Below are 25,789 nucleotides of genomic sequence, written 5' to 3'. Positions count from 1 at the left end.
ATATTCTCTAAACTTTTAAACATATACAAATGTCCTAAATAAAATTATTTAAAGTACCCCAGAAATTATTAAACTTTCAAATTATTAACACTTAAACATTTAGGTTACGTGCACTTTTGTAAGTACATTCATACAAAAATCAGTGTGCACACCCTTTTTCAATTATTTTCTATGCTTGTCCAGAGAGATCTACTCTCTTAAAGTATTCATAAGTCAAGGGCTATTTTGTTTAAACAGTATAAATATTCTCATTTTTTTAAAATTTTGAAACTTTCTTTTACCACTGTCACTGTCACTATCTTCCCATTGTCCAACGATTTGCTTGAGTCTGCCCAGTAAGTAATATCTCCATAGTGAGACTTCCTATTATTGTGTTTCACATAGTGAATACAACAGGGGTAGCTTGCCAGGCTTTGCCTTGCAGCGAGATACTCTCAGTAGTTTGTGGACTATCCGAGAGGGGCAGAGAAATCAAACCCAGCTTGGCCAGGCTGGTTGCGGGCAAGGCAAACGCCCTACCGCTGTGTTATCGCTCCAGCCCACATGATATAAAACACTCAAAGAAAACGTGTATCTATACAGATAGTACTTTTCCATCCATTTATCAATATTTGTCAATTATAGATTCTTCTCCCAATGGACATGCACATTTTATGTATTACAAAGATATTCAATTTTCCAAAACCATGAAAACTGAGAGTTCTAGATCGAGTGTCTGAAAACTTCTGATTTTCACATCATTTATAGCTCTTTGCAGATTCACTATTAAAGGTTGAGGCCAAATTTATGCACAAAGTCAAGTCTATGCCAAGTTTTGATTGGTAAAGTTTTCTTTTATCTTCTTTTCATTGATTTTTTAAATGTACAAAATTTATGTTTTCTTTTGTCATGTATTTATGCTATTCTATATGTGCTATTCATTTTATTTGTTATAATAAAGTCAATTCTAAAAATTCTGGAGGCAATTAAAAATACAATGCACATGATATTAGGATTTTATGTATAAAATAATGTAAATATTCAGAAATAAAACCCAAAGTATGTCAAATGAAGGAATAAATTTGGAGTTTTATGAGAGGAAAGAGAAAATCAAATTAAGTGGTAAAGTAAAATTTGGTTTGTGTTAACAAGCTTATTCTATTCTTGACTACAGTTAATTAGTGATTCTCTAGAAAGGATGAAAATGACACTGACTAATTTTATCCTCCAGCTAAAAGCTTATAATCAGAGATGGGGGTCAGGGAACTTTGGTGGTGTTTCTTAGAAGGTTACCATGTACAACAGAACCACAATCCCAACACCATTATAAGCATATTACCACACCAGTAGTAGTAGTAGTAGTAGTACTAGTAGTAGTAGTAATAATAATTAATAATAACAATAGTAATAACAATAATAATATTCCCCATAATCATTAATTTTCCTTATCCAAAAGTTTGTTTTACACAGCTATTTGACTGTTTGGATTTGGGGTGGTGAGTTTTATTGTTGGCTTTTGCATCACACCCAGGGAGGCTGTATTTTGCTTTACTGTTACTCCCAAAGGTTCTGGAGGATGGAGTGGTAGGAACCACAAGGTAGGTTGAGTTGAGCAGAACTTCTGCAGGCAAAGGTAGCACATTAAACTTTCTTCCCAGTTTACTTGTTGCCTTAAAAATATGGGGTTTTGCATAATTCTATAGTGCCATATGTCAGTTCAGTTGAACAGTCTAAGATCTAATTCAGAGAAGAAAAAAAAGAGATTTCTTTAAAACAACTCCTTTATTTATTTAAATAAAAATGCAAACTTTTCAGAATACATAAATGTATTTGTACTTTTTTATCATTTTAAACTAATTTATATAACTTTACCTCTAAATTATATATGGGGAGTTCTGTTTTACTGTTGTTCTCATCTAAAAGTATTTTTTCTGGGGCCTGAGAGATGCAGATAAGGCACTTACGTTGCATGTAGTAACCTAGGTCCAATCCTCAGACTGCATATACTCACCTGGGCCTCACTAGGAGTGTTCCTTGCACACAAAGCTAGAAGGAAGCCCTGAGTCTTGCCATGTGTGACCTCAAAACCAAAATAGCAATTTTTCTTAATCATTGAATTCTGATATTTAAATACTTTGTTTTATTTTTTATCATCTCAAATTCCATGCATTTCTTTGTAAATGTTACTTATTGTGGTAACATTGCTTATGAATATTTTGCAATACCACTTATTACAGAAATTTTGTTTTACTTTTTTGATTGGCAACTGGTGACTTACACTTATGATGCAGACCACACAATATCTCATAAACTGATAAATCTAAAGTCTCTTTGAGATCTTGATGAAATATACGCAATTTGACAAACTCTGACATCTTTTGAGATCTTGGTTAAATATGCTATAGATATCATTTTAAAATAATTGATAAAAATGTCCTATTAAACATTCAACCTTCCACTCTTAGCACCATGAAATATTTCAGTTGAAGTTTTCATCCAAATCTTTTCAAAAGTGTTGCAAGTGTACAAGGTCTTCCATTGTAAAAAGAAGAGGATTTTTGTTTAGAAATTGCAACCGTGTCAGCATTTCCAAGAGAATCATCCTTTTTATTATTAAATAGTTAATTCCTCATGTTATTTATTATTTCTTTCATTGGAAAGAAAATGATGTATAAAGCTATCTTTCAGAAACATTCCCCTAAAAATAGTCCCCCCAAAATTATTTTTCATCCCTGCTCTTGTCTAGGCTTATTATACCCAGTTTTGAAAAAAAAAGTTAAAAACCTACAAACCCAATTCAATTGCTACATATATTATTTTTTATTTCTATACACATTTGTCATAATTATCAGAATTTTTACATATAGAGTAAGCAAAGTGATGGTTTATCTTTTTTCTGTGAACTATTCTATTCTGTTATTACTGATGGCAGATTCATAACTATGTGACTGAATGGATTAGAGGTTTGTAAATATTAAAGCATTGTGAAAAAATAACTTCAATAGTAGTTTCAAGTAATGTCTGCATAACTTCATAATAAATGGTTGCAGAGCCTAAAAATCTAATAAATTTCTGTTTGTTGGATGCAGGTTACCAAACTGTACTCTTAATCTTTTAACTAAAATATATATTCCTCAATATGATTTTGATTTTATCAATTAGTTAAAACAATTCCAGAAAAAGATAAGCCAAATATTTCTCTAGTGGAATTTATAGATGGATTTAATCAAAATGCACTTTCAGTTTCTATTTCTTCCTATATATATTTATTGAGTGATAAATTCTCTATCAGTAATTAGCAAAGTGCACAAAATGACATAACTTCTAGAACAAGATTTGTATCACCTGGTGTTATTTGTATCACCTGGTGTTATTTAAAACTAAGACTTACAAAGAGGAACTTTTCTAAATAAGTAGATTTTGGATGAAGAAAAGTAACACATGATGTCTTTAAAGCACCCATCAATATGCTCTTTCGGGGTCTTAGTTTCCATTTGTTATATTTTAATCCCTAGCCAACAGCATTATCATCATATGGATGCTAGATAAAAAATACAGATCTTTAGCATCAACCTAGAGTTACTGTGTCAGAAATTCTGATTCTAAAATAGATTAAAGTTTAAGGAACAATTATTGTACATCAAAATTTCAAGGGAGAGTTAGAGCATTAAAGACTTCTGAACTTTATTCACAGAGTTTCAGATTCAAGAAATCTGGAATGGAGACTGTTTACTTGTCTTTTAAACATATTTCTAGGCATTGCCATGCTACTGGTCTAGAGACCATACTTGAACCACTAGCTTGTTGGATGTTAAGCCTGAGTGAATATTACATAAAAATCAACTGGGAACATAGATAAGCACCAATATTTGGACTCCAGTTCAAAACAATGAAAGCAGAATCTCTGTAGTAAAGCTCTTGATTTTGCCATTAAAAAATAAATTCCACAAGATTTGGAGGTATATCCAGGGTTAAGGAAGCCTGCCTAAAGAAAATCATTCCATGTCGTTTTATCACTCCTCAGCATAAGAAGCTACATTTACAAAAAAACAAACAGACGAAAAGAATACCCTTTGGGGATTGAAGAAAAACTAATTTTAAGCTGTTTCTACATAATGCTCCTTCTAAAGCAATAGTAAAATGAAAAAAAAATCAATGAAACATATTATCTAGCATTATCTAGGTCAAAATAATATTTAAAACCCTAGATATACTGCTGAATTCAACTTAATAAGCAACTCTCAACTATATTGAAACTTTTCCAATTGGGACAAGTGTGTAAATACGACTAACCATTTTCATTTCTTTGGAAAACATGAATATCAGTCATGGTATAAACCTTAATCCCAATTTTACTTCTTGGATTATAATGGAATAGACTTGTAGCAGTATTAACTTTATTGGCCTGTTGAAATGATAAATCTTTGTGGGGCACTGAGGTAATACTCCTGCTAGTTAAGAGAAAGATGAAGCTAAAATCTATTTCTGAAGAGAGCAAGTGAAAATGAATGTAGCAGAGCTCATTATTGTGTTATTTGGGAGGCTATGCCTCCATTATGAAGGGAACCAGGGAGATTGGGGTATCTCTGTTCTGATCTTCCATTACAACAGAAATAGGTCTGTACGTTTCTCTGTTCTTCAAAATAGTCTCACATTCCTTTAAAACTCTCCAAATACCACATATTCTCAACATCCAAAGTCCCAAGTCCCCTGCAGAATTTGTTTAAGTGACAAGAAGCTAGAATAATACAGATGGCATAATTATATATTTTGCAGTTGATTAATCGCCACAAAACATTAATCACATTTTGTATAACAATTTATAATCAAATTCTTTATAGTAGAAATTAAGTTTCTTTTAGATAGGGAATGGATTCCTCAAGGATATTGACAGGGGTTTTCAGCATCTGTTTGACTCCCATTCCACATCTGCATTTGCTTTTTGTCTGCTTTAGGGCTTAGTACAATGTGGCTTAAAGGTTGTTTTATGACTATGCAAGTATGTGCTAATAGAAGAGTTTGTTAAATTGGAAATATTTCCACAAGTTAGATACTATGAATATTTTTTCAAGGCCATAACATGTTTTCTTTTTGAAAACCATTGAATTTAGTTGGACAAATGAAATCAAATTCTCATTTTACCCTTAATAGCTGTTGAGATAAATCCATAATTTTGTAATTATTTTATGTTATGTTATGCAAAACCTAAAATATAATTTTTAGAATAATGAGTAATTTCTTGAATGTTATAAAATGAATACATGGCTTGTATCATTTTATCTAAACATATATGCAATTATTAATTATGCATCTAAGAGAAACTAAGGAAGAAAGATGTGCATCCTCAACTTTCAAGAAAAAGAAAATAAACGTTTATAAAGCAATATATTAAACAATAAATAATTTGATGCATGAATGATATGTGTAGGAGTGGCAGTATTCAAAGGACATAATGGTATATACCTGGTTAGTAGATTCCAAAGAGATATTCCCATGTGGCAACTCATAAGTACACACAGCAAGCACCTACTTCATCTCTAGAATAATTTTGAAGAAAACAATTTTAAATCATGAGTTAATTTAGATTGCTTAGAGTAGAGTGGAGCAATGCAATGTAACCCTATCACTGAAAATAAAATGTAATAATGATAATATGAAAAGGCAGTCATGTAGGCAGTATAGAGGTGAGACAAAAAATGAACTGTTCACAGAGATAGTAAGAGAATAAACATGCCTGGGTAGTAGAGAAATAGTCCATGGGTTAAGGTGTTTGACTTGTATGCAACAGGTCGTCCTTCAATACCTGGCACCACCATGAGTCATCTCTGATAAATCAATAAACAAACCCAACAAGAGCACAGGTATCCTGTTGAAAAATGGCTCAAGATGTGAGGTTATCTATTTTCATAATGGAAGAATGACATTCGTGAGTTTTTTAAATTGAAAATCAGCTGAACCACTGAGACTTGGTTACCAAATACAGTCCCAAGATCAAAAAATTATACCCCTTATTAACTTTTAGTCTAAGAATTTAAATCTCCCAGAAATGAGTTCTCTGTTATTTCTATTATTATTATTTTTATTGCCTATTGTTCCTATATGGGCTGGAGTGATAGCACATCGGGTAGGGCGTTTGCCTGGCATGTGGCCGACCCAGAATCAATTCCTCCACCCCTCTCAGAGAGCCTAGCTAGCTACTGAGATTATCCCACTCACACAGCAAAGCCTGGCAAGCTCCCCATAGTATATTCGATATGCCAAAAACAGTAACAATAAGTCTCATAATGGCGACGTTACTGGTGCCCACTCAAGCAAATAAATGAACAAGGGACTACAGTGCTACAGTGACAGTGCTATTGTTCCTATAAATAGGTCTTAAGAGAAGTTATCATACTATAATCTGGAAGAAATATAATGATTCTAGACCAACTACTATTTGTCAAATTCCCAAAGGCCACAGTATAGTCTTCCACAGCTCCCCTCCTTGTTTAATGACATAGGTCACTGGATTCTTCCCTTATTTCACATTCAGCCAATACAGCTTTACACATATAGAAAGGTAAGCAGTGCAGGTTTGATAAGCTTGCCTTTTGAACAAATAATTTGTCAGTCTATGTTGGGAACTGGGATGTTACAAGTTCAGTGAATCACTTTTAATGCTGTGAAAAGTGGTACACAAGTAAAATGATTGATGTTCTGTCAATAGGAACTTCAGGAAGAGGATCAAATAGAGTGGTTTCCTTTGAAGTAGAGATGGAGGTGGGGGGAGGTGTTAGATTTTACTTTTCTATCTCTCATAGACCCCAAAGCATAATTTCAGCAAGAAAAGAACCTGGTATCTGAACAAGGGAAAGCACAATTTCTAAGGAGTGGACACATCCCAGTGTAAAGACACTAAAGCTAAATTTGTAAAGATCCACTCATGAGGAATTTTTGCAATTCTTTCTCATTGTGAATTAGTTTTTTTCCCATGACTGAAATGCTTATAAATGTTTAAGTTCTTTTCTTTTTGTATCCATTTTTTATAAATGTTTTTCTTTCCATTTAAATGAGCAGATTAACATTTCTAAGGACATTTAATGAAACTTAATGATGATGTAGTTTAGCAAATTGATGGATAAAATTAATAGAGATAATAAATCTCATGTATATAAAATAGGTTGAAAATAAAATGATATACTATAGAAACATGACAAATTAAAAATAATTAGGTGTAAATCTCTTTAAAATATAGTTTTGAAGTCATTTATTGTCAGACCTTATAATTTATTTAGTAAATGGAATGCAATACAGTGATTACAGATAAGAGTGTACAATGTGGAAACTGATTTTTTCATAAGAATCAACTATAACAACATAATTCCCATAAAAGTTCAACCTTGCTCTTTTAATAAGTTGATTTTGAATTTTAAATGAAAGAGCAAGGGATAAATATACAGCATTCATTCTAGATCTCAAAAGTGTTCAAATTATTTTAAACCAGTTTTATGACACAAGTCTTATCATAGTCTTGTAGCAAAAACCAAATTACTCAGGAAATGAAAATGAGATTTTAACTCTATAGAATTTGAAAATGACACAGATCCCTTGGGGTAGTGGAAGAGAAGACATAGTCAATAAATTTTTCACAGACAATTCTTGTTTATAAAAATATATATTTGAAATTATATTAAATTATATTAACCTGTAATCATAATGGCAACCTAAATTTTAATGTAAATATCTAAATTGTGATGACAAAATTAGAAAATGATTTAAGCATATATCTAAAATACATTAATATATGAAATAAGTTCTTCAGAAAATCTTAATAAATGCAGCCCATTAAAATAAAAATAAATATCATTGCAGAACTGTAGATATCAATAACAGGGTGAATGCATGGCATGGTTTACATGTAGGAGACACAGCTTCTATCCTGGGTACTACGGGTTCCCAGTATCACCAAGATAACACTATCACTATCACTACCACCCTGTTGTGCATTGATTTGCTCGAGAGGGTGCCAGTAACATCTCCATTCATCCCTGTCACGTGCTAGTGTAACCCAATGGCATATTGGGGGCTCTTTCAGGGTCAGTGAAATGAGAACCACATTGCTATTGTTTTTTGGCATATCGAGTACACCATGGGTAGCTTGCCAGGCTTTGCTGTGCAGGCGAGATACATTTGGTAGCTTGCCAGGCTCTCTGAGAGTGATGAAGGCTTTTGGGGCAGTTTCTAACCACCTTTACAGGTGTTCCCAGTCAGGCATATATGTGGGCAGAATACTCTCGTTAGCCTGCTGGGTTCTCTCAGAGTGAGAACTAGACAATAAGAGGTTGCACGGCTGCATTCGCGGCTTCCAGGAGCTTGGTTTTATACTCTCTGGATATTGGCTGTTGATGGGGTTACATGGCAGTTGGTGGGTATAACTGCCTAGCTACTGGAAGATGGGAGATCTGGGTTGAGGAGGTCCAGTTCCAAACTGAGCAGACTTGGAGATCTCAGCCCTGGGTCCCACACACCCGTGTTCCTTTGCCGGTTTCTTCATGCGTGAGGCTGTCCTAGAGTGTGGAGAGTGGTCTCAGCATGGCTATGGCTGATATAGTTAATAAATAAATAAACAAACAAACAAAGACATGGTTAAATAAAAATTTCTCTTAAATTATAATTTTGGATTATATAAATATCAACCAAAAACTAGCTAAATTTGATCTCATACGTTTAAAATGTGTTTACTTTGATAGCATAGCATGTAGGGCGTTTGCCTTGCAGGCAGCCAACCTGGGTTCGATTCCTCCGCCCCTCTTGGAGAGCCCAGCAAGCTACCGAGAGTAATCCACCCACAGGGCAAAGTCTTGCAAGCTCCTCCTGACATATCCGATATGCCAAAAGCAGTAACAACAAGTCTCACAATGGAGATGTTACTGGTGCCCGTTCGAGCAAGTTGATGAACAACGAGAGGACAGTGTTACAGTGCTACTACTTTAATTAAACATTATTATACAATTTACAATAGAATTTTCTAAATTTTATTCTGGCAACTGGCTGTAACAGTAATTTCAATTTATAGTAATTAATACAGAGTTAAAACATAAAAAAATATTGGTCAGTTATTCCTGGAGAAAGGAAGTAAATATTCCCATAAATAGCTACTATATATTTTCTTATATAACTATAAACAGAAACTTAAAATTTATTATACAGAAATAATTTTTGAAATATTAGACTATGTAAACCTCAACAATTTTAGACTAAAGCAAAATTTTACAAAGCAGATTTTAAATCAAAATACTACACAGAGAACAATGTAAATGAAGATATATAAAAGGCATCTAGCAGAAATGCCAGCAATTTTGTTACAGATAAAACATAGACCTTCTTTTTATTATTAAAATACTGAGTTTATTTCACATGTACATTTTCATCTCCCCACCACTCCCATCTGTCTGACTACCTCTACTACCATGTCCTATCAGAGCATTCCATTCATACTTAAAACCAAGCAAAAGGGTGGAGTTTCATCTTTAAAAACTAAACAGGCATTCTGCACAACACATTCTTGGCAATGGAACCTGGATAGCGTTTATCAGACAGGCAAAGAAAGTTCTCACTCTGCATTATAAAAAGGACAGCCAGATATCAACTGTTAGAGAAATGAAATAAGACGGAAAATTTTTTGACAAATTGTTTAAACTATTTTCTTAAAGAGACTTCCTCTACTGCCAGAGATCTTGAATAGCCTCCTGGTCAGTCATCCAGAAACAGTTCTTCACGTAATTGATGAATTTGGCTTCCACTTTAGGAAGAGAACCATCTTTTACTATACTTGCTTGCATTTTTTGCCTTTATGTCTTCTACCGAACTGGGTCCTTTTGGCGTCTTAGGAGTTTTCTTCTGTTTTTTGAAAAATTCTTGATCTTTTGATCTTGGTGTTGATGGTTTTGAGTCTTTTCCATTCTGGTTTGACTTTTGCGCACTTTCGGTTGGAGTACCTCGTATAGATTTCTTGACTGGAGCTTTTTCCTCCGCTTCCTCATCATCCAAGTCATCGTCCTCATCAAAATCGTCATCATCGTCGTCGTCATCATCGTCTTCATCCTTTTTCTGTGGCACCTTGCTGCAGCCCCCAGCAGCAGAACGCTTTCCAGATATGCTAAGAGCTTCACATCGTTGTCCTTGTCATTTTTTGACACTGCATCTTCCTCTACGGCGATCAAGTGCTACCCAGAGATGTGCACAGGCCCGCAACTGCACTTCAAGGGCAGAACCACCGGTGGGGTGATCTCAAAGCCCCCAAGGGAAACCGTTGGCTGCACGGAAATTTTCAAAGTTGCCAGTGTCACTTTAATGGGACTGCTTTCCTAATTTGTGGCTTCTGTATAAACAACGTGCGGCAGCTCTTCCTTGGCACCAGCCCCCAAACTGGCCATTCTCAAAGACAGCTGGTGCTCATTTTCATCATTATCCACTTTAAAATGATAATCTGTCTCTGCCTTTACCTCACAAGCGAAAAGGTAGTTCTGGAGCTTCAGGGGGCTCACGTCCATGTCCATCGAATCTTCTGTGGGATGGTGGCACGCAGGGGCGCAGTGGAGAGGGTCAGCGGAGACACGCGGCTGCTGCAGCGGAGGAGCGCTGAACAGGACGGAATCTCACCAGGGGAAGGAAACATAGGCTTTCTGGTTGAATTTATTATTCAGTATTCCCCCCCCAAATTCTTACAGATTCATTTTGAATTTAGAAAACAGTTTGTAAAATCAAATGTAAGCTATTTTTTTAGTTACCTGATTCAAAACTAAACAATAAAAGTCTACACAAAGATTTTGAAATTAGACTCTCATAGAAATGAAGAATTGTGATATAGAAAAGTTAATAAAGTAAGGAGTTAGCTGTGATTAAAGGGTTTGTTGAGACTTCCAAGTAGTTGCTATTTAAGCCAGAGTTAGAATTTAGGTAGACAAATTTCTCTTCTAGAGTATTTTTACCTCACTTGTCCATGTTACAGAAAACTAAAAGAGATCTAACAACTACCACCAAGGTATGATTTGCTAAAAGTTACTGTAAAGTGCTTCAAAATAATAGGAGTGGTTATCTTTGGATGTGAGCAAATCATTTTTTAACATTTATTTTCTTCTTTTTTTGGAATTCCATAGTTATTTTCAATTTACTTGTATTATTCTTACATTAAGAAAAAATTGGCAAAATTCATTATTTCTTAATATAGAAAGTACCAGGAATAATACCCTGTAGCAACTTGTATTTACTTCATTGATTTATAGAAATCTACATTATATAAATGAATGTATTTGCTTGAGGGTAATGTGCTGGTTTTGGTCCAGTTGTACACTCTCTGATGCCAAGGAATTTTTAATAGGAGAGTGTTATCATTTCATTATACTTAAATATTACCCAAATAAGATCTGTTAGTGAGATTAGACTAAACTTGTAGCAATATAGCAGATAATCTACAGGCTCCATTATTCTATCATTTCTTATTTTCACCAAAAGTTCTATGTCTGTGCATGTGTGTATGTGTGTCTGTGTGTATGTGTCTGTGTGTCTGTGTGTGTGTGTCTGTGTGTGTTTCTTGGATACTGACGTTCTGCTTCATAGTATCCATGATGGAAAAGAGGAATATTCTTAGTCATAACTGAGACAAGCTAATAACTTTTGTTTACATTTCATAACATGGCAGAGCCTGGCAAGCTACCCGTGATGTATTCGATATGCCAAACACAGTAATAACAAAGTCTCCAATGGAGACATTACTGGGCCCGCTCGAGCAAATTGATGAACAACGGGAGAACAGTGACAGTGACATTTCATAAATAGTACAGTCCACAAAGAGTTGACCTTTTCACTTTTCAGGTCTAGAAAAGCTAAGGAGGTAACTAGCAAAAAATAGCCATATTAGTCAAACAAGAATTTTTCCTTTTCTCCCTCAATTATAGGGAATTCCATAGTAGTAATGCTGTCTTAGGAAATCAGTCCCTGCAGTTGAGTAGCCCTTGGTTGTCCCTTAAATTAAAAAAAAAAAAGAAGGAAAAAAAAAAAGAAACATGAAAAGAAAAGAAATGGGAAAAAAAAAGCATCACTTTGACACCTATCAAATATCAAACCCAGAGGATTAGAGGAGGACAAATGTGAGATAATGTATGTAAAGCACTTTGACTAGCTCAGCAGAAGGAGCCATCTACATTCAAGATACTTCTGAAAAAATATGCTGATGAAACAGTCCTAGAATGAAGCAAAAAGTAAAAGAACAATGGCCATCCTACTCCTTGAAGTATATTTCCCAAGGACCAATAAAGATCGGAACTTCCCAATGTTGTAATGGCATGACAATCCCTTTCCCACCAGTTAAATTTCAGAGCTTTGCCCAGTTCTACTAGGTCAATAGTATTACAGTGGGAAGTTCTACTGCTGGAATCCTCTGACCCTTGATAAAGATACCATGCAGATACAGGAAAGATGAGTACCTTGTAGCTTTAATCAATGTATTTCTTTTCCCTCCTATTTCTGTGACCCTGAGAAGGGCTCCATCCATAATAGGCATTCCTTTTTTTTTTTAATCTCTTGATTCTTTTTTATGGGCTGGAGCGATAGCACAGCGGTAGGGCATTTGCCTTGCACGCAGCCAACATGGCCGACCCGAGTTCGATTCCTCCACCCCTCTCGGAGAGCCCGGCAAGCTACCGAGAGTATCTCACCCGCACGGCAGAGCCTGGCAAGCTCCCCGTGACGTATTCGATATGCCAGACACAGTAACAACAAAGTCTCCAATGGAGACATTACTGGGCCCGCTCGAGCAAATCGATGATCAACGGGAGGTCCTTTACTTGATTTTTTTAGAGTAAATCACAGATAATTTTCAAAAGAACTTTCATAGTTTTGTAGGGCACATTATTAAGATCTGTAATTGAAAGGGCTCTATTCATTGAACATTAATGTCCCTCACTATTTTAACATCTTTTCTTTGTATCATCACAAGAAGAAAAGGATATCCAAAAGACAAAATCTAATATATATTTTGTTCACTTTGGTAATGAAATTTTGTCACCTCTTACGTCCAACACAGCAAAGGAGTATATGTTTGGGGGGGAAAGGGGAAAAGGCTTATTTTCACGGCATGTAGAGGAGAGGAAGATAGCAAGTTCTCAAATCCCTGCCTGCTCACCTTCCCTGGGGCAAGGTCTTTTAAACTAAATGCTAAATACAAGGAACAATGAGAGGCTGACCTATATTCTTCAGTGTGTTTATTGCCGCTGGGGAGGGGGGAGGGTTAGAGGTGTGATGTTGGGGGTGGAGTTTGGGAGAGCCTGAGCAGGTATAAATTCATTGGTCTCCATTACTGGATTTGATTTCACGGGATTTTGTCTCATCGTGAAAGTTTACATATTCTTCCATCCCCCTGTCCACGTAAAGAATCACAGCTACTGTGCTTACTTCCTAAGAAAGGACCCAGAGAGGTGGAAGAAGTTGAAACAATCTCAGGTTTTATGATATTTGGTTTACATTTTAATAGGGTTAGGATGCTTTGTTCAGGGCAGACTGTGACAATGCCACTGGTTTAGTTAACAAGTACAGAAAATTGTCACAGAAACTTTAGGAGATTATGATTCTTTAACAACTTTAGTCATGGTTGGCTCTATTTGGAGCTTAGCTTTATACGCCAAGAGAGGGTATCTGCTTAGGAATTAAGGGAACACTCCCTTTTCCAATTATGTGGTCACATTGAAGACTTTTATAATAGTATGCAGAAATTTTTGTTCTAATAAGTCGATTCCTGTAACTTTGTACCAAATACCATGCACAAATATTTGGTACTGTCATGGAAGGAAGGTGTCCCTGGGGGAGCGACATCTTATTATGACATCTTATTATCTCATTCCTACTTTGGACAAACTGGCAGGTTACCGAATGTAGCCTGCCCACACAGCAGAGTCTGGCAAACTCCCCGTGGCGTACCCAATTTGCCAAATACCAGTAACAATGATGGGTCTCATTCTCCTAAAGAGCCTTGAATATAATCTCAGGGCTAGGATGAAGGAAACGTTACTGGGGCCTGCTCGAGGCAATTGACGAATAACAGGATTTTTGTGATTGTGATGGAAGGCATGGGGGTGTTGGAACTGGAAGACAAGTGACCTAGACATTCCAATTGGTCATTTGAAATCTCACTGATAAGGTTTTGGTCAGTCACATAACAAAAATGCTAAAGTGGGGGAAATTAGGTAATACATTTCAAACATAAACCACTGCATAGGAAATCAGGCTCAGGGGCTGGTTTTGCAAATGACATTGGCAAGCAGATCCCATGGACCTACCATAAAAAGAAAAGTATTCAGCTCAACTGATAGCTCAGACTTTGAAAGGAGACCAGAGACCAAAAACCAACAAGTAAGTGGAAAACAGTAACTTGGAAACCAGCAAAAATTTAGTGGCACATGACACACACCAAGAGAGCTAAGCAGTAGAACATCAGAGAGGCAGAGCAATAAGGTGTAGAAGAGAAACAGTAATTGAGTTGCTCTCTAAGACATGGAGATTTCTATGTCTGAGGATCCTATAACCCACAGAAATATACCTACATGAGCGGCTAAACAAAAAGGTGTTAAAAGAGTTGAACATTGAAAAATAATAATAATAATAAAATTAGAAAAAAAAAGAGTTGAACATTGAAGACATTGGTGGATAGCCTCTATCGCCGTGAGAGGGTATATGGTATACTACATGCTGATCCTCCAAATCCCATAGTTGGCCAGTTCCTTAATAATACAATAGGTGTTCACTATATCTGGATATCAGCCTCAATATTCACATGACAAAGGAGGAGGAATCTCCATCTCTGTACAAATATATCACTTTTTAACTAAATTTTCCATTAAAAAACAAGATGGAATTCATTAAAAAACAAGATGGAATTCTCCTCTTGGATACCTCTTCATCTTTTCCTCCCTTAGATTAAGGTAGCCAGAGCACTCCTATACAAGGAACATAGATTACTCAAGTGATAGCCTGTCATATATTTTGCTACTTTTTAAATCACATTATAATCACTCAGTATGAATCTTTGCATCCCCCCCTCCTTATGTCAGCATCAATCAGATGACTCATAATTATGTTAAGTGAGTCACTCTGTGGAGGAGGAAAGGAAGCGTAGGAATGAAGAGCTTCATGGAGAATATTATCCGGACCCACCAACCCAGTAAAGAGCTCTAATTCTTATTAAAACTTCTTGACAAGCTATATTGGATCTTAAAAATTGATTAATTGATTAAGATGAAGGTACTTTCTCATTTGTTCACACACTGACTAACAAGCATCAATGTTGTATGAACTCGACCGCAGTTCTCTTGCTTTATTGCCTCTGTCTTTCACTAAGTCACAATTAAGGTTTAGTTTTTTCACTTACTCTCTGAAAAGGCAGGGGCAAGGAAGTACCATATAATAACTAGCCAACTCATTAACAGGTAGCTCTTTCTTGATTTGTTAGTTAAAATTAAAATTTCTGTTCTTTTACTACCTGAGATTTATAAATGCCAAAGCATCAGCATGGAAGCACTTATCGTGTATTTGCTCATATTGTTGTTCTTCACTGCGCTTCAACCCCCCTAATAAACTTAAGGATGATGATAGTTAACTCTTAACAGCTGGAAATAAAGGTACAACTGACAAGGAAACAACAAAATAGTAAATGTTAAGCTCCATACAGAACCTTGGAGGAGCCTAAACAGCAAATCTAGAAAACATTAGATCTCCATTGATAAAGTACCTAGCTTTGCTTCTCATTTCTTTTTTCCTAATGCCCTTTCTAAATTAAAGTGTCTTTTTTACCCCCTCACTTTTTCTTTATCATATACTCTAATTACCTTGAATTAGTATTCAGGGTGCCAATTGATCTAAATGTGTATATATATATATATATGTATATATATATATATATATATATATGCGTGTGTGTGTGCGTGTGTGTGTATTTATGTTCATGTAGGTATCAAACAAGAATTACTTTTGTCCATGCTTTCATGAATTATTTTATTTTACTTAATTTTCATCTTACTCAAAATTTACCCTGAGTAGATTTCAAAACTCTGGATTCCTAACTTGAAATGACATTCCACTGTCATTTTGTATCTTCATGTTTTCATAATGCACCAGCAAAGTCATCTCAGAATCATATGCCTTGCAAACTTTCCACAGGACACAGAAATATCCGATTGTACATTCTTAAAATGCATTCTCTTCCTCAAAACAGGAGTACAAAATCAAATCAAATAAAGAACTATTACTGTATCTTCCTCTGGTAGTAGGAGTAAATCCATCTTCTCCTGAGCTGTCTGTTAGGACTTAGACATGCTCTATTCAGTTCTACCTCTTCCGCCTGAGGAACCTGAACAGCCACAAACTGGTGCTAGAATGATAAGGTTAGACAATCACTGAGAAACACTTTGATATGCAGTTGGGAACAAATTAGTCTCCTCTTCTGAGAAATTGTATGCTTTAAATGCCTTTAGTTTTAGCTCTTTTTAGTTCCAGATTTGATTGGGAGGGGGACTGTACAGATTGTGGTAGAAGTTTAAGATAGTAATAGTTAAGAATAAAATGTTTTATAAAATGACAGAAAATCTGAGAAATTTAGACAGGGAAGGAACTTTGGAGATCAAGCCCTTCCGGAGATTGTAGGACTGGAATTGCAGAGAAGTCATGGAATACAGCAATCATTGGCAAGGCAACTAGACACCAAGGGTTCCTGAAGGAAATGCCTTCCTAACACAATCAAAACAGGCCTTCTGTGACACATCACATAGGCACATGAAGAATTTATACTCGAGTCCAAAAGCAGCCCTGCAAGTTCACACCATACTTTTAATCTCCACTTAACTACCTTGAAAAATGAGGATTAGGATTATTACTCAGAATTAGAATTTTTTTTGGTAAGGAATGCTGTTTGTAAAAGAAACAAAAACTAGCAGAGGGGATATTCAGTCTTAATTGTAAGTCACCTTCTCCATATTGTATATGTTCTCATTTTGTCCCATTTGTTTGAGAGTCTATATCCATGCGTGTTCTTCATAAGTATGTAATCAAAATTTAAATTCATTTTCTTTTAATCTGTGTGGTGTTAATGTGGTTATTTGTTCAATGGAAAGTAAAACAGAGAAATTGAGGGTAATTTCTGCTCTGCTCTTATACTCCTATTGCTTTCCCAACCAATAGAGATCTGTTTTTTTCTGCTCGGTACTTAGAGATTTATGAATGAAAATCGTTTAAAAAAATCCATTACGAAAAGGATAGAATATATGTGCGCTTTCAAACTACTGATTTAACCAAGCTGTTCACATAAAAGTTGAATAAACAAAGTTCTAAACTGTCTAAATAAACATATAAGAGCCAAGACTAGAAATCTGCCCTTCTTGTTCCCTGTTCTGCTGGTTTTCCACATAACACTGCCTTCTACACCCCATATGACACTACCTTTGTCACCTGATACTACACCAGGAAGATTGAGCTAGTGGGGCAAATGATTCAAACATGATAAGAAATGTGCGTAAAGGTCAAGATATTCCCAGAACACAAAAGACTCTGTAACTGTGGAAGAATGACCATCATTTGATGTATTTCTTCCAAGTGAGAAGTGGTCTTGGGAGAAGTGAATAGCTCTATGGGAGAAACAGCTTCTAGGAGAGTTTCTTCTCAAAGTTGCTTTTTGCAAGTCAATAGCAAGGGAAGCAGAAAGCTGAGAGTTAATTTGCTTAACTCCCAAGGTAGAGCAAGAAAAATGGTTTGAAAGCCTTAGAGACTTAAGACCACAGTCTTTATTGACAAGGTATGCTTTAGCACCAATAGAATTTTGTCTTCTGAGCTGTTCAGTTCTTCCCAATATGTCTCCATCCTCATGGATAGTTGGTGTCCAACAATATCACTATTGTACACAATCCTGAAGATGAAAGGTTGACTTAGGGGAGTTTCTTCAAAGAGAAAAAGGGGAGGTGATCTTGCTTGTACATAACAAAACAGAATTTTTAAGACTAACAGATTGCACTAACTGCTAAATTTGCAGTGCCTGTGCAAGAGATTATTTCCTCATGAGAGGCAGAGTCCCCTAGTCCAATATCTGCCTCAACCAGAACATAAATGTGGTATCTCTAATCTTAGATTAAGAACTTCTACTTTACCACCCCCTTTCCCTTCATCTTCTGTATTAATAGTTTCAAGTTTTGTTGGCCCTTTAAAATTTCTATGTCATATATTTTTAATACATTTACTCACTACATGTTTTCCTATTAAATTACAACTTTTCCTTTGATAACTGGTTTCCTGAAGGCAAGGCACATTATTGCCTCCTGTCCTTGAGGGCACTTGTCACACTTCTAGTCTAAGTTTGGTTTGCTTGATTGCTCAAAGAATGTGTGAGCACATTTTACAGAATCAATTTTCTTGTCAATAAAATTAAAAGTAGACAATTTAAACAAACAATTATACGCTGCCATTGACAAAAAAGAGTGCAGAATTCTTGGGGACAGATGAGCTTAATGGACTTTGTGACAAAGCTGGTTAGATCTCAGAGGAAGTGGAGTCCAGTCATGCTCACAGCTCAGAGAAGGGAGCCATGTTCCTCGCTTTCATAGCAGGCTGCTCCTTGTTTGCGCTCCTGACTCTGGTGAACGCTTCGGTTTGCAGCAGGCCCTATAACATTACCATGCATAACAATCTGTCACTATTATTCATGGCTTTTCTCCAGTCTCCATACTTTTGACATTGCCATTAAAGAGATTCAGTGTGCTTAGTAGCTCTTTAAAAAATAAATAATTGAAAGCTAAATTATATTAAACCGGGCCAATGCTGACCCCTTCACCTCAGTCCATTGCTATCTCCTTAAATGTATTCCTTCTTAAATCATATTGTAATTTGAAGATGCTGAAGTCTAAGTTTTTTGACTCAAATGCAGTTTCTTCTGATGCATAATTCATTTTCACTTTGTTACTGGTGCTGCACACGCAATCGCTTTTTTGGCAGCTAAATGCAGGATGAAATCAACAACTCTGTAAAGGGTGAGGAATCGGAGTGGACATCTTGGCGGAAGAAATATTAAGCATGTCACAATGTTTTGTACTCTGTCTGGTGAAATGGAGACAAAACCCTCCAACAATCTTCAAGTTAATGCGAGAGAATGGCATTTTACGGCTGAAAATTATCTACCACTGATGTCATGCTGATGTTGCATTTAATTATTCCACACATCACATAAGATGATGACTTTTGAATGTTTTCAAGTCTCACAATCATTTGATGAGCATCTTCTTGGAGTTTTGCTGTTGTTAAGAAAGAGAATGTGCCTTAGTTTGACTCTCACTCTTTTATTCTCAAAAGGTTCCGAATTCCCAATGAAAATATCTGACCTTAAAACAAAGAGAAAACCAGTCAGGAATGTTTCAGAGTGATAATATTGTCAATTAGGCAAGGACTGTGATATTTGAAAATTAAATACATTTAAATCTACAACATGCAGCTAGAATTCAGTTTATTTAAAATTTTAGAGCCAAGACACCTAATATGAAAAATTAGATTGAAGTCATTTTCAGAAGATGATAAAAAAAACATATTGCACTATTCCTGAAAATAGTTGTGAAATCAGAAAGTGTGCTTCTATCTTCACAGTATTTTTTATTATATTTATTGTATTTATTATTATTACTAATACATAAGAAATTTAAATTTGGGGCCAGAGATGTAGTTCAGTGGTTTAGCAGATAGCTTGCAATGTGAGAACCTGCTTTGGTGTGCTGGATGAAAAAAAAAGTGAAATATATATATATATGAAATATAATAACATTTGTCCTTCATAAATTCCAAAAACAATTTTAAATATTTAACCTATTAAATATTTTGTAGCACTGTAGCACTGTCCTCCCGTTGTTCATAGATTTGCTCGAGGGGGTCCAGTAACGTCTCCATTGTAAGACTTGTTGTTACTGTGTTTGGCATATCGATTACATCACAGGTAGCTTGCCGTGTGGGTGAGATACTCTATGTAGCTTGTTGGGCTCTCCAAGAGGGGTGGAGGAATTGAACCCAGGTCGCCTGGGTCAGCCACATGCAAAGCAAATGCACTACCTGCTGTGCTATGGCTCCAGCCTATGTAATTTGTATGAGATTTATTTAATGGAGTCAGTTAGTACAGAAGGTAGGACATTTGCCCTGACCCACGCTCAACCCAGGTTCAACCCCTAGCATACCTAATGGTTCCCCGAGTTTTGCACAGAGGCATTTTTGAACAGAGAAATAGGAGTACACCCAGATTACTGTTGGGTATTTCCCCCACTCCAGCCCTCTCAAAAAAAAAAATTAAAGTAAAGAAAAGGCCCTCCCGTTGATCATCGATTTGCTCGAGCGGACCCAGTAACGTCTCCATTGGAGACTTTGTTGTTACTGTGTTTGGCATATCGAATACGTCACGGGGAGCTTGCCAGGCCCTGCCGTGCAGGCGAGATACTCTCGGTAGCTTGCCGGGCTCTCCGAGAGGGGCGGAGGAATCGAACTCGGGTTGGCCATGTTGGCTGCATGCAAGGCAAACGCCCTACCGCTGTGCTATTAACGAAACAGCGCTAAGCTTTTTTTTTTTTTAAAAAAAAAAACAGCTTAGGTAAACAAAGGAAATACTCTAACATATTTCCGATCCTTATCACTTTTCTCTTCCTGTCCTTGAGAAATTCCTCCAGTCCTTCTACCCTCATCTCCTACCTGCTCAACAAAGCAGTTCGTAGGTATTAGGTGCTTAGAATTTAAGATTTAAGAATTACAAATGCATAAATATGTGCTCATTGATAGACATTTCAGAATTGATGTTCATCTATTTGGCAGACTCTAAGTGAATATGTGTTTTCATATGTGCTCAGTCAGAACATACATGGACACACACACATGCATTTGCACATGCTCATGTGTAGGTGTTTAGAATTTGGTGGGAAAAGATCGAGTGTATTCTTCATATTGCTAATAAATGTGAACTTTTAAATTACATCTACTAGAGTACCCCATTGCATTGCTTGACTTTCTGAACAACTTTAAAAAACAGTGAAAGACAAATTGTCAGAAATAAGGAAAAAAAAAACTTAAAAGGTTAACTGGTTAGAGGGATTGTTTTATCAGGCCTGATTAAAAGAAATAAATCTTTGTAATTTGATGCAAGGACAATGACTAAGGGAGGACACAAAGGGGTACACTGTCCATTCTCTCTTTCTTTTTTTGTATTTAATATGATCAATTTTCGATCAAAGAGATTTATGAGGCTCAAGAGTAGCTTGAGGATAAAATTTAAAACAATTGGTCAACACATCACCGTTGAATCCCAACAATGGAAAACTCCCATGTTTGGCACTAAAGAAAAACCAAAAACTAAAATATAGCCTCAAGCACAAGTTGAATTTTTAAAAAGATAACAAATAACTCAAAGTTTGAGAAAACACAGCATGTAGAGAACTAGAAATCTCAAAGGTGAACTCTTTTTAAATGATTTACCTATATAAGGAATTATAATTCTCTTGAGTCACAGATGAGCACGGTTCATTAGTATCATACCCTTTGAAGTGAAATAATATTCATTTAATTTTTTTTATGTTTGCAAATGTATCATTAAGCCATTGAAGCTGACTCCTTTGTCTGAGTGTATATAAATATGTTTCTAACTTATTTAGTTCATTCAATAAACAAGAAATAACAATCTTCTTAATAGTCTTCTTTTTTTAATTTAATTTTGAAGGACAGCAACAGTTTTCTCATTTAGTAGGCTAGTTGTGGGTTATCATTGGCTCAATTCAGCTATTTCAAAAGCAGTCAAAGCAAGAACCTATCTTTGAATGTCAGCGCTCCCTCAGCTTGTCCTCCCTGGAAATTAGTTTATGTTTGTGATACTTAGTCCTGTTTCCTGAAACATGGAGATTCATGAAGGAAGTTCAGTGAAGCAAACCACTAGCAGGAGATGTCTTTCTTGACCCACTCTCTTCTAAATTCCCTAATTCCTTCCTTCTCTTTTAGCATTGCAACAGTCTGTCTTTCCCCTGCAAAGATTTTTTTCTTAAACTCTGTCACTATGACAAAGTCAAGGGATAGATAACCAAGGATTATGCTGTTAATATCTTCAGCTAAATACAAACATGTAAAGGCAAATCAAAATCATTCAGGATTCAAGAGTAAGTGATAAAAAAAAAACTATGATTCCAGAACTCTGAAACACATTTCCAAAGGTTACAACTTGATGAATACATAGCTTTGCTCAATTACTGCTTACTGTGAAGCCCAACGCAACCACAACTGAAAACAGGTTTATTTTCTAAGAAGGAACCACAAATGCACTTTACTTGATTTGAAAAATAATATGACTCTTTAAATAATTCAGACACTTAGGACATATTGACACTCCACAAGATATAAGAAGAAAAATAAGTCAGGCTTAAAAGATACCAGTTAAAACCAGGAGAGAATAGAGCTGAAAAGGCACAAGCTTACCATGCGCAAGGCCTGGGCTGGATTGCCATCACCAGATGGTCTCCTGAACATCTCCTGATGTAGGCCTGGAGGTTTTCAGAATCTCTGGGGTTGGAAGGTTATCCTTGGTACAGAGTCATTTTGCCCTTGCATTGAGTCAATGGATTACTTGGTAAAGAATCTGCAGTGGATAGCTTGTAACCTCCTCCAGAGTTCCACTTAGCAGTCTTCTACCACTGAACAAGATTTTAAGGTTAGAAATTATCTGCATTTCACCAAAAAGCAATGTTCTTGCAAAATTATCTGTTCCAATATTTCATTTGCTACCTTATTTTTTTTTGTTTGGGAGTCACATCTGGCAATGCTCTGGGGTTACTCCTGGCTCTGCACTCAAGAATTACCACTGGGAGTGCTCAGGGGACCATATGGGATGCTGGGAATTGAACCCGGGTCGGCTGTATGGAAGGCAAATGCCCTACCCACTGTGCTATAGCTCCAGCCCCTGCCACCTTAATTTTTAACAATAATGTTTCATCACCACTCAGTTTTCTTTACAGAATAAAAGCCATCCTTGGCTCTCCTCTTTGCTCTGTCTGGACAGCATCTAAAGCATCACACTTTTGAAATTTAAAATATCAACTACTTCAAAAAATGTGATTCCATTCTAGATATTCAGAGAGAAGTAAAGAAATAAAAGGGGAAGAGAGAGGGGGAAGGGAGAGACAGAGAGAGAGAGACACACACACACACAGAGAGAGAGAGAGAGAGAGAGAGAGAGAGAGAGAGAGAGAGAGAGTTGCTTCTGTTCACCACTATCAGTTCCAGATGTGAAGTGGTATGTGACCAATTCCCTTAAGTGTCACCTTGGCCCTGCCCTGAATTTAGTGCAGCAGAGAAACCTATGAATCTGTTCAGCCTTGCCTCAGATAACTTCTAGATAAAAGTTGCATGTGCTTGCCTGTAACATAAGTAAAATAAAAGAAAGGTGATTTAGTGTGATCTACAGCAAATTTGCCCCATAAACCTACATAGAATCAACAAAATCAAAGCATATTAGGAAGAGCAAAGGAGAAAACATATAAAATAAAATCTACATTAGTTGACTTTGACAGCTATAATATTATGGACTGAATTAATGTTCCATAAATAAATGCCAGGCTCCAGCACTACAGTGATGTCGACTCTCATTGTCAGCTGAGCAATTGCCGAGATACTGAACCACATGTGACTTTAAGCATTGCATTGAACCAGACATTTGGATGGCTGACATGGCTACTGGGATTATTTTGAGCACCTCAGTCCTGAAGTGAAAGGGAGATATAAGAAGGGAATCAGAACATGGGATTGTTTAAACAAACACATCTATGTGAAATGCAACTGTAGTGCATAGTTCACACTCCAGAAAGAGTTTCTGTTTAAGTTATTCCTTCAAATAATTATGATACCAATATACTCTGCTCTAATAATTCAGCAACTCAGGATTGCAAGTTAGTCTTTCTATTTTATGCGTCTTATTAAGGGTCAGATCACTTTTACACAACAGTATTATTCAGTTTAACCATTTACCTTTATACATTGACCTCAGGTGCTTTTACACACACACACACACACACACATACACACACATAGACACACACAAAGTGGGTTCATGCTGAGGTTTCTCCTACTAAAAACATACTCCTTCACTGTGCCATATGTTAAGTGCAGAGTGTCCTGTATGCTAATGTAACCTATTAGAGAAAATAAAATGTAGACTGGTAATTCTCTGTATCTTCAAAAGCCGAATGTTTGTGTATGTAGGCACAAAGCAGAAGATGTAGTATATGTGTTGTTTTTATGGCTTCTGGGTATATCATTTCTAAAAGAATATCTATTTGAAATGTCTGCCTTTGGAAATCTTTGTGTGTGTGTGTGTGTGTGTGTGTGTGTGTGTGTGTGTGTTGCCTTTCCACTTCCAGTAGCTATCTTTAAAGTTCAAATATCTGTGACAAAATTATCAAATAGCTAATAACCTCCTTTCATTATTTGAAAAACCACAGTAGCATGAAAATATTAGTTATCTGTAGGGAGAGAAGAATCAGGAGAAGTGTGTAAAAAGAAACTGATTTCAAAAGGACAGGGAGAAATAAAGATAAAAAATGATGAAATAATTTTAAAAGTATTCATTTTGACCTCACCATTTTTTGGTGATTCTTTTTTCCCATCCTAGAGGGTAAGACTGCTGATTTTCTTTTCTTTATAATAGAGTGTTCAGCAAACACCACACATGTGTAGAGTATGAAAGGAGAAGAATAGTGCAAGCTTTCAAAGGGGTGGTGGAAATTATAGGTAGTGAAATGTAATTATACAACTTGGAGTTTTTCCAGGCCAGATCCACCTGATCTGAGACATTAGAGCAAATGCATTACACTTTTTAAAAGTCTCCTGCTAGGCTCAGTGAATAAGAGTAATATCATATTGCCTATGGTTCTGGTAAATAAAAAGCATCATTAACAATAACACAATGTGAAGAGCCTGCTGAAATGATATACTGTATTTAGCCATGATGGCGCATCAAAATCATGAGCTTGGGTTCAGAAATGGGAGGACGCACTGGAGGGGCAAATGGTGATGATTAAAAAAATGCAGTGAAAGCAGGAGCAAACTCTAGCTTTTCTTACAGTAAGTTTCCTCTTCAAAAGCAATCATACTTGGAAATTTATTCCACTTCTGAATAGGAGAGCCTGTTGTACCAAGCATGTGAATAAAAAAAGTTCTTTCTGTTCTTGCAGAGTGGCACAATCACCTAACCAATGGCAAATGTGTTTGCAGAGATGGGTACCAGACCAGGTGCAGAGCCTGCATAGGTAGGAATAAAAGAGGGTTCAACAATGGGTTGAGAGCAATGTATGTGTCATTTCTCACTTGAATTCATTTCCGTACATTTCAGCAAATCTTTTGAAGCATCTTTAATATTAAGGTATTGCCCATGATATTATGAGTTATGAAAGAAATCTGTCATCCTTCCCCTTTTCAAAATGATTGCAATCTACATGGGGGATAGTATATGGGAACTGTAATATGAGGAAATAAAAAGTGCTCAATTATCAAAATAAAAAAGACATGCAAAAAGGTGCTTGGGAAGTCCTGTAAGCAATGTGTTATGATTGTAAGAGAGTATCAATACAGACATAATAACGAAAAGTTATTTAAAGAAGATACTAATAGTACAACTAACAACATCTCCTAGGTACCCATATGGACACACTAGCTTGTTAATTGCAAATATTCCTCTTAAAGAACAATTTGTAATGGGGCAGACAGCTTATATCCATATATAAAAAATAAAGTAGGGCTG

General features: G+C 36.0%; 1 pseudogene; it reads right to left on the bottom strand.

Moving 5' to 3' along the window:
* Window positions 1-9,563: 9,563 nt before the first annotated feature.
* On the bottom strand, window positions 9,564-10,694 carry LOC130045531 (nucleophosmin-like; annotated as a pseudogene).
* Window positions 10,695-25,789: the final 15,095 nt, after the last annotated feature.

This window comes from Sorex fumeus, unplaced genomic scaffold (assembly GCF_029834395.1).
Source record: "Sorex fumeus unplaced genomic scaffold, SorFum_2.1 ptg000128l, whole genome shotgun sequence".
NCBI lineage: Eukaryota > Metazoa > Chordata > Mammalia > Eulipotyphla > Soricidae > Sorex > Sorex fumeus.
The sequence above is the reverse complement of the archived record's forward strand: the minus strand, read 5'-3'. Positions and strand labels throughout refer to the sequence as shown.